The sequence below is a fragment of the Corapipo altera genome, unplaced genomic scaffold (genome assembly GCF_003945725.1).
Source record: "Corapipo altera isolate COAL_440 unplaced genomic scaffold, ASM394572v1 67, whole genome shotgun sequence".
NCBI lineage: Eukaryota > Metazoa > Chordata > Aves > Passeriformes > Pipridae > Corapipo > Corapipo altera.
This window is the reverse complement of record NW_020884906.1, coordinates 8,425,811-8,436,312: the sequence shown is the minus strand read 5'-3', so window position 1 is coordinate 8,436,312 and position 10,502 is coordinate 8,425,811. Positions and strand designations below refer to the sequence as shown.

At 50.2% G+C, this 10,502-nt stretch overlaps 1 long non-coding RNA gene across 2 annotated transcripts; it reads left to right on the top strand.

Moving 5' to 3' along the window:
• Nucleotides 1–3,248: 3,248 nt before the first annotated feature.
• On the top strand, nucleotides 3,249–5,070 carry LOC113951438. 2 transcript variants are annotated; one of them, XR_003529155.1, is made up of 3 exons: nucleotides 3,249–3,356; nucleotides 4,341–4,468; nucleotides 4,803–5,070. It is a non-coding gene; the product is annotated as an uncharacterized LOC113951438 (long non-coding RNA). The 2 variants fall into 2 exon arrangements; XR_003529154.1 differs by lacking the exon at nucleotides 4,341–4,468 and adding an exon at nucleotides 4,516–4,632 and having other exon boundaries at nucleotides 3,279–3,356.
• Nucleotides 5,071–10,502: the final 5,432 nt, after the last annotated feature.

Sequence of the window (10,502 nt, the reverse complement as noted above, 5' to 3'; positions counted from 1 at the left end):
AAAGGAGAAGAGGGATTAATGTTCTGATGGATGGGAATTGCTGGCAGAAATCATTCTAATAATCCACATAACATGTGTGGCGTTGCCTTGCTCCTGCTCGATACTGGTGTGGTGATCAGCAGGTGGGACTGACCCGTGGTGCCCAGGGCACACCAGACAGGCACTGCTGCAGGTGCTCAGGCCAGGACAGAATTCCTGCGGTGTTGGCCACCTGCCCTGGTGCCTGTTGCTTACCCAGTGCAGACACCTGAGGTGTGGGGCCTGCTGCCACCACGGCGATGGCACTGGGCCCTGGCACGCGCCCCTGTCCTTCCGGGCACCAGTTGGACACGTCGGCATCGCTTTGCTGCATGCACAGGAGCAGAGTGATCTGTGGACTTGGTCCATATCACTTAGAGAACCTGTGGAGTGTCACCTTCCAACCACTTTCAGTTCTTGAAATCCAGTTCCACCCATTATTTATAGACACTAAACCATTTCCGTAGGAGCAGGTTCTCCAGGAGTTACAGGCTCTTGATGCTTATGCCCAGCACTCTGGTGCTGCTGTTCCACGCAGGGACTGTTGTAACACTGCTGGGAATCCCAGCCCAACGGTGCCAAATCCCACTGATCCGTGTGAGCTCCCCAGCGATGGGGGCAGCTCCCACCCGAGGACAGCTCCAGCTGAGATTCCCTCAGGAGCCAGCATTGCTTTGGTGTGACTTGCTCAGTCCCGGTGGTGTTCCGACAACCCCGCCCTGGCTTTCCCTGGAGATAATTTCCCTGCCTGTTTGGAACTCCCTGTCTGATGAAGGTGCTCATGTGGAATTTGTGTTTTCTCTCTCCGCAGCTGCGTAACCAAGGCCAAGTGAGAGGGACGAGCGCTGCCAATGATGAGTGACGACGGGCGGATGCCGATGCCGGCTCTCGGATGTGTGTGTGGGTGCATGACTCTGTATATAACTAGACACGCACATGCAGACGGAAGGGGTGGTTACAGTGTCTCCGGGTGCTATACCTGTCCTAGCAAAGATTCCAAGGAAACTGCTTTCATTATGTATACCCCAAGCAAATAAAAATCAACTGAGTAGTGTCATTTAAAGGATGAATTTTGCTAACTGGTATGTTCATGAATGTCAATACTGGACCAATTTCTGCCCTACTTGTTTTTTTTTTTTTTTTTTCTCCTGTCCGAGTCATTCTGCTCTAACTCACCCATCTCTCATTGTAAAGAAACACTCAGAGAAGTTAATTTCAGTTTTATGTCTTCCCTATGTGATGAGTTTTGGAATAGGAACAATGAATGTATTTATAGCTATTTATTTCTGGATTGTCATTATCCTATAGTCAAATCAGAAAAAAATTTCTATTAGTGGAAATTGGAAGACTTTTACTGCTGAATAAGTTTAACCCAAACGTTACCCACTCACTGACTTTAAAAAAAAAAAAAATCTTGTTTTATTGGACTTTTGTACATTGAAATGCTAATGGTTTTTCTTCATTAAAATTGGCAAGATTAAGGAAAAATGGCTTGTGATTTATAAAGTAATTGCAACTTGGAATTTTCCAGAAGCTGCTTTTTAGACAAGTACTCTGACAATACCAGTAGAGCATTTCCAGTGTATCTCAGGCCAGGCAGTGAGGAGGGGGACAGCCCTTCTCTCCAGGAACACTCCTGCCTGGGCAGTGACTGTTTTCCAGAGCTTCCCTTTGGAAGCCATGCAAATGGTCTGGATTTCACATACAGCAATGGAATATAATTGTGATTTTAGCTCTTTTCATGTTGAAAATACACTTTGGGAGATGTAGACTTTCAGATATGATGAAAGTTTCAGTCGTAGCCCTGATGTGTTTCCATGCTGTTTGTGAGGGGCTGATGCACAAGAGCTCCTGGGGTGACAAATCCCTCCTGTAGCAAACTCCATAGGGAAAAGGTCTTCAGCGTGTTTAAGGAACTATTCACAGCATATAACAGAGGGATGTTATCCAAATGCTTGCTGGATTGGAGACAAAGTATTTTAAAAGCACTGGTTAGGTAAAGTTCTCTTAATGCCTGGTTTCCTCCCAGCATCGTCAGCAGGGCAAGCCTTGCATGCACTCCCATCCTCGTGTTCTGACGCTCAGCCAGGTGCATTGGAACCATTTTGGACCTGCTTTGCTCACAAGAGGAGGGATCTGATTTCCATTACTCTGAGTGACAAAACGTTCCTGCACTGGCAGGGTGGGCCAGGTGGGCCATGCCCCTTGTCCTGGTGCTGCACGTGCCAGCACCGCCGCGCCTGCCCAGCGCTGGTGCCTCACCTGCGCCATCGCACCCGCCCACCCTCCAGGACCCACAGAGAAATGTGGTTTTGTTCCTTTCTGGGTTAGCAGTTAAGTGGTCATTTGTCCTGTACCACCAGGAGGTGGGATTGGTAAATACACACAGAGACACGGCACACACACACACAGGTCATGGATGTGAAGTGCACGTTCCCAAGAGGGCTGCACACCTGGAACCGAAGGGCTCAGATCTCCTTGGTGCTGGAGTTCGTGTCCCACCGTTGTTAATGTGTTGTAACACAGCTGGTGGGAAAGGGACCCTGTGACTTCCATGGATTTGGATTAGTTGTGAAAATTTGAGAGAACCTTGTAGTGAATGTACAATGTTTAGTTTCCTTTGGCAGTCTCTGGTGTGACTCACGGTAAAGCAGGCAATGAAATTTAATTAAATAAATTTGATCATAAAACGCTCCGTCTCTTGTCTCAGGCATTGGCACTCACAGTTTGTTCCCGAGCTGGTGTCTGGGGTCCCTGAGCTGTGCAGAGGGGTGGGAGTGCCCAAAGGCCACACTTGGGGCTGCTCTGGGGCTGGGTTTGGTTTGGGAGTTCCAGCTGAGCATTGCACATGCCTGGAACCTCGATGCTCCTGAACTGCCACCGTAACAGGCTGGGCTGGCAGAGGTGGGATGAGGCAGCAGGAGGGGGCTGCAGGTGGGAGGTGCCTGCCACGGGGCACTGGGGGTGCTGATGGGGGTCTGGGTGTCCCTCCTGGCTGGTCCCATTCCTGCTCTCTGCTCAGCACAGTCCTGCCCTCTGGGATGAGCCAGCTCCACTCTGGGGTTCTGCCTGCTCAGGTTGTGCAATCACCTGCTGCAAATGGAGACTTGTACGGCTCCTTTGGTAAACGCAGAATTGAATCCTTTCTTTACTACCAGCTTCTTTAGCTTCCAGATGGCAAACCAACAGGAAGCAATGGAAGTGCAACGTAGTTTTGTCATAATGGATATGTAAACGTGATACTTATTCACTGCAATAGACTGCTGTGAACCATATTCCAGCAGTAACCTTTGAAATCCATCACTTGGCTGCACACAAGTGTGGTCTAAAAGGGGCTTGTAAGGAATTTGCTTTTTTTCTGGAGGATTTTTAATTATTGAAAAGAAAGAGGAATGTTTTTCTGTCTTTTGCCTTTATCTGTAGACTGAGAAATGTCAGAAAAAAATCTGTCAAGATTTTGGGTGTGTCAGGATTTTTCCACCCTAGGGCCTTTCTAAGTGTTCTCTGAGCAATCTCAAAATGTCCCATAAGACAACTTACTCTGCATTTCCAAACCTCAGTCGATTCAGCCATGTTTAGGAGCTGCATCATGTACTTACAAGTGCAGTGCCATGGTTTTATGGCAAATCTGAAGCTTGGGGCTGTGGCTGAGGTTTTTATTCAGTTCATGAAATTCAAGAGTCTTCTCCATTGAATTATATCTTGATAGAGACATCAGGAAAATATTTTCTTTGTAGTTTGGTAACTGTATGAAAGACTTTCTACTTGCTTGAATTGATGTGGAAAATGGGGTTTACTCAACAGCATCTAATTGTCAATCAAGCAGAGATTATCCAGAGACTGATAGCTGCTGTCCCTGTCACTGGGGTGTTTGGCCACTGGGGACATTTTATTCTTGGGAGCCTCTTCTCCTCATTACCTGCTCTGGGCAGAATTCAGTGTGCAAATTCTACCATAAACAAAGTTCTGGCACTTGAAATAGTTTAAAAGATTATAATGGTAATGTGTCAAACCAAGGTTTTGGAGGCAGAGTTTCAATGACTTCCACCTGGGGCATCACCTGCATGTGACTTGAGTGAAATCCTGATAGTCCAGTGCAGGGATCCTGTGTCTCCACAGCAGTGGCTGTTGGAGGTCCCAGCCCCTGGCAGTAGAGCTGGGACACTCGCTGGTGTGAGGGGCTGTGGTTTGCTTTGCAATGCACCTGCTGAGAGTCTGGAGGTATTTCTGCCACTGTGTTGTGCCTTTTTTTGCTGGTACTTGTTCTGATACTTTTTCTTGTAGTCACTCTGTTTTGGTGTTCTTTACCCCACTTTTGCTAGATATGCTGTGTTTTTTCAAAACCTCTCAGCAGGCACTGGCTCAGCCCTGGCTGTGCTGCTGTTACCCCTTAGGGCCAGTATCTGCTGAAGCATCCATGCTTCAGAACAGCCTTGGATTCCTCACTGTTGTAAGTGCGGAAAGGTCTAATTTAATTTTAAAATTTTATTTCCTCAGGTTGGAGACATGTTTCTTTCCAGAACACCACCTACCTCAATTCTTTAACTTTTCTCTCTGAATTTACATGGCTTTCCGGTTTAGAATTGCATATCCAAGACACACAAGAAATTCGAGGTATTTGCTCCATCTGAATTTTGTAGAGCTTCTCCAATCCCAGCTAAAATCTCGATATGCTAATTTAACAGATTTCCTAGTTTCATAAGCTTGGGTTTAGCACCCTCTAGAACAGCACCTAATACTGTTGCTCCTTTTGCAAGAGTCTCTGTCTCCCTTGTTTCTCACAGATATTCAGTCCAAGGTAAATTAAGGGAATGTGATTATCAGGATTTTGAAAGACCCAGTAGTCACCAGCTAAAATGTACCACAAAAAGAACCCAGCTACGACAACAAGGGAAGTCCCTGAAAAAGGCTGGAAGCAAAATGACCATAATTGAAATCTGAAAGCAGCAACTTCATAGAGAAGTAAACGAAGAGGCGGCTCTTTGTAAATGATGATCTAAAAAGTGTTCTGGGTTGTAAGACCTCATTTCAAATGTATTCATTAAATAATATTTGAATCATTTAACAGTTTGAACTCTACTGCACTGCTAATATCTTCAGGGGATTTTTTTTCAGTAACAAAGACGCCTTTGTTCCCCGCTCAGTGCTTGGGCTGTGCCTTGGATATTAGTTGGAAACCTGATCGCCCGACATCGCTCCGAGGCTGCGAGTACAATGTGAGTCGTCTGCAACCAGGATTAAATCAGGCCCTTTGTAGGGATGCTGAGGAGCCGCGATGATGGTTATGGACAGCAGGAGGTCGTTAACCCTTTGTGCCTCCGGCGGGGAGATGGGAGGTTTGGGGGAGGCTGTCGGCGAGGTGCAGGGCAGCTGGGGCGGCTGCGTGTACCAGCGAGTAGTGCCCGAGTAATTCCTGCTGGAAAGCAAATAATGCCTTACGTGTGGTGGATGAAATCATGTTGCCTGACCCAGTGCTTGCTGCCTTGGGATGCCACTTCACCACAGTGTGTGGGCAGGGACACTTTGGTTTAAATTGGAAAAGTCAGGACTGCGAGCCAAGGTTCAGCAATGCCTCAGGAACACACGTCATACTGTTAAATCTTGTGAACTAACACAATAAATAATAAATACAGGAGCAGCTTTATTTGCCTGGTGGCTTTGAGTAGTGGACCCTGCGGTCTCAAGTATTCCTCTCACTCCAGGATGTGCAGTGTGCTGTCCAGCCAGGATCAGAGCCCCAGGAACCACAGTGTCCCCCAGCCCTGAGGGCAGGAAGGGGATGGGCAGCAGGAGACAGTGGAACATGGGGGAAGCTCAGACACGCAGCCCTAGGGGAGCTTCTCCAGAAGAGACCAACCTGGTCTCCACTGGGTCACTGCCTGCGAACCAGTGACCTCCAAACCCGCATCCAGCAGCCCCAGCACCATCCTGCTCTGCTAGGGCAGGCAGGCCCTGTCCTGCTGGTGAGGGAGGGGGAGGATGGGACCACAGAGTGTGGAGTCCCACGGGATGGCAGGATGGAGAAAGGAAGCACCAAGGCAAGTGCTCTCATGAAGCTAATGCTTAGGGGAAATTAAGTCATCAGGACTTTATAAAATAGCCTCTGGCTCTCTACTTTCACAGTAGTTCAATTTATAAGATGATGAAAAATGAATTAAGTTTGGTGGTTTGCTGGCATCACCCACACTGAGCCAGACTTTCCACATGCTCAAAGATCATTCCTGGTCCACCATGCTTACATAAATTCCCACCTGGTTCAATTTTAAGAAAACAGAAGAACAAAGTTGGTCATACAAACTCCACCATAAAACACTGAAAAGAGTTAAACACCGATTAGTGGTACAGAGAGGTGCTATTTTTTATTTATGCTTCACTGAGCTATTTTAGGAAACATAAAACTTTTACTGTTCCTGTAACCAAACTAATTCTGTTGTGCTGTGTATATAAAATTTCTTTTTTTTTTTTTCTTTCCCCTCCCCAGCAAAATGTATGATCCTATGGTGTGTGTTTTTGAGATGGGAATTTGAAGGGGAAAAATAAAAGCCCAAAGCAGTGCACTGCAGTGCAGTTACCATGAATGGGAAAAAATGCTTTAGGGTTTCCCGTGTTTTTACCAATGTACAATCTCAGTGTCGTATGATTTTAGCACTATCCTGTTTTTCAGTCATTGAAGTTAGAAAAGCTTAAATGTGTTCTACATGTACACCAAAGTGTCCCATGTGCTGCAAAAGTTTTCACCTAAGTGGCACGAATGGGACCCAATATACTTAATTGGTGAAAAAAGCTCTTTGCAGGAATGGAAAAAACTACTGATATTGTGAAAATATCACAATCCATACTAAGAGACCTGAAAATCGAAACAGGAAAGATACACAGCTACAGATTGCAGTGGTGTAAAGAAACTAAACCAGGTGACAACCCTGCAAAACAACCAAACAGGAAAATCCTTGTAAAGGGCTGAGTTACCAAAACACTCTAGATCCCTGCAGGAAGTGACTGTGATGGTTTTAGTCCCTTAACCCTGATTACTCAGTTGTGCATTTTTTAAAATGGGAAGCAGGCAAGTGTCTGAAGGAGTTTGGTTCAAACTTTGCAGAAACAACATTGTTGGCAAATCTAAGCATGAAATCTTTACACTGGCAAGATGAATGTCTCAAAAACTGAATGCAAACCAGGTTTCACAGATGAAATTGTCTTTAATCTCAATTACAAATCAGTCACTTCCAGACACTCAAGCAGGGAAGGACAAGGAGTGACAGAGGTCGGATCCCTGGAAGTCCCTACCCGTCGCCTTTTAGCACAATGCCCAGTGCCTCCCAGCTCAGCCATATGACTGTGCTGGGAGCAAACCCCTGGGAGCCCAGGAGGCACACGTGTCACAGCCCTTTGCCCACAGTAGGTCCTCCTTCTGTTCTTGGGAGTTAAAGCAGGTGCACAGTGACAGACACCATCCCCTTTGGAGCGATGGCTTCCCTTGGGAACCAGCTCCGTGCTTGCTGCACTCGCAAGCTCATCTAATAATTTTATGTGTTTGCCTCCTGCATTGGTCCTGCCACCACCTTCACTGTAGTTTTGAGAAAGAGGAGCTGCAATGGTTTCCCTAAACTGTTCCAGGCAGAAATGCTGAAAACTTACCCGCCGGAGTTGGAAACCTCTCCTTCAAAATATTCCAATTCCCTTCACTGAATATTTCTGCTAGGAGCAGAAATCCCTGCCAAGAGAAGCCCATCAGCTCTTTTGCAAAGTGGCTGTTGGGAGCCCCTGCTCCAGCGACAGGTCCCATACCTGGTGCTGTGGGGACCCAGTGGTGTTGATGTGGTTGCAGGTGGCACCACAGAGGACGAGCAGCAGCTGCAACCAATGTACCTGAAGCTGCACTAAGGACAGGGCACCTTTAGAGAGCTGGGAGTGCAAACACCACAGAGAACTGAGCTTGGTTTTGCTCCATGGCAGGGTTTAAGAGGCTCTAGCTAAGGGTTAGCTGGGCTAAAGTGTCTCGAGCATATGGGCTTATTTTGTGCAGTTTCTGTGGTGGTTTCTTCGTTGGATTCTCAGTGGTAATGAGCCCACACAGTTGATTGCTGCAGGGAGAAAAAAAATCATTCTGAATAGGTTTGCTGAATAATTATGAACTGAGCTGAACTCTTACATTTGCTTACTAATTGTATGGTCCGTGATGTTTTATGTATGATGCATTCATTTTGTTAAAAAGGAATTTTTTTCTTTTTTTGCTGAGCAGCAACTTTTCTCAGTGCAAGTTAAACTGACACAGTGGAAAGAGCTGGATTAAAGTCTGATGAATTGATGTTGTTTGAATTATTTTTTTAAAAACATCAGCCCCACCATTTGGTTTTCAGAGCTTGCAATATGAAACCTAAAATTGTGCTATTGTCTTGAGAGTTGAAATAAATGAATCCCCTCAACTTTGGATTTGGCAGGCACAATTACTATTGTTAATTTAGAAAATAATCCCCTGCAGCTACAACTATTTAAATAATGCCTTTCCCTGCTTCCCCGAAGATGACCAAAACCCAAAGACTGAAAGTAAAAATGTGTTTTATAAAATACACTTTTCACTGCTCACTACAGTCGAGAGGCTTCCTTCTCCTTGGCTGAGGACTGGGGCCCTTTGTGACGCAGGGAACCCGACAGTGCCGGGCCCAGGACCGCGCTGGACAGCGGGAGCTGCGGGACACGTTGGCAGCCGCAGGGCGAGCTTTAGCTCATAGCACATCCCAGGTTAGAAACAGGGGCTCAGTCGCCTTCCCACATGCAAGCTGGCAGAACTCTGCGGCGGGTGTCGGACCGCGCCATTCCAAGCAACTCATTGCTTTCACTGTTAGAACATTTAGGCTGAAATTATATCCATATTTGCCACTGTCCAGTTATAGACATGGCCTGGCTCCCACTGAAGTCCACAGAAGGAGTGGTGCTGGGGGAGCTGGTCCAAGCCATGGGTGGACAAGCCATCGGGATTTCTCCCTCCAGCGAGCCTGCGGCGGCCCTAGAGGGTGCGGCGCCCGTGCTCCGAGAGGAATCGGGGCAGCCGCCCCCGGCGTCTCCGCCGAGCCCGAGACGCCCCCCGCTCCCGTCCCTGTCCTTCCGCGGAAGGAAGGCGCGGCAGTCGGCCCGCCGTCGGGGCGGACCGGGAGCACGGACCGTGGGGCGGAGCGGGGACTCTCTGCTTGCCGTCTGGGCGGAGCGGGGGCGCGGACCCGGGGTGCGGACCGGGGGCACGGAGCGGGGCTCTGCCCGGCGGGCGCGGCCGGGCCCGGGCGGGCGGCAGAGGGCGCTGTGCCCGTTCGGAAGAGCCGCTCCGACGGCGCGCACGCAGGCGCAGAGGGAGCCCCGGGCGCGGGGCCGCCCCTGCCCCGGAGCCGCCGTGGGTGCGGGGTCCGGGTGCGGGGACCCGTCGGCTCCCTCCTTTCCTCACTTTCTCCTCTCCGTGGCCACCGTCCCCGTAGCGACGGGCGAGACGTCCCCTTCGTTCCTTTGTGCCACGGCCAGGCCGCGCGTGCTTCATTCTCCACCCCGGTGTCGGCCCCGCAGCCCGGGTCCCGCGCACTCCCCCCTCCCACCTTGTCACTTCGCTAAGTAATAATTTCCACGTCCAATTCCATTTCTTTGCCAGTTCTGAAATCTCCAGGCCATCAGCAAGGAGGATAGTTCACATGAAAACTAATTACACAAAATCAATATTTAATCACAGCGCAGCATCCTGATCCTGCAGAAAAAAAATCCCGTTAAAACTCTCCTGCCATATACAAACACTCCTCGGCCGCTTATTTATAGATCTCATTTTTTTGGTGGGAGCAATTTTCATTACTATTTCTTTAAGCTATCGACATGTGCAGCCGCGAGCACCTGAAGCGCCGCGTCCCGCCCGCGGTCTGTGACCCCCCGGGCCTGCGGGTGTTTGTCCCTCGGAGGGAACCGGGCTGTGCCCCCCCGCTGCCGCAGCGCCCGCTCCCTGCGCGGCTCCAGGCGGTGCCCGGCTCGGGGCTGGCGGGGCCGCTCCTGCTGCCGGCTCGGGGCTGCCGGGCGGGTTTCGTCCCGGCGGCCCGGGAGGGCAGTGCGGGCGGTGGGAGCGCGGCACTGGCAGCGCCTCCCCACTCCCGCCGCTCGGTCCCAGCTCCGGTGCCCCCCGTCCCGCTCCAGGACCCCGGCGCTCCACGCGGCTCCCCGGCTGCCCGCGGTCCGTGCGCCACGGCAGCAGCAGCCCCGGGCACGGGGAGCTGCGCGGGGCGGTGCAGGGCGGGCGGGGCGCGGGGCCGGCGGCGGAGCCACCTTAACGGCAGCCCCGCCCCGGGCCGCGGCGCTCATTGGCGCAGCCCCGATGGCTGAAATTCATCGCTGAAATGCAAAACTTGTTGCTGCTCCTCCAGCGCCGGGTGAGAGCGCGGCAGCGCGCGGGGAGCGCGGCGCAGCCCTACCAGCGCCCGCCCGGCCCCGCGCCCCGGCCCCGCCGCCGCCGGAGCGCTGCG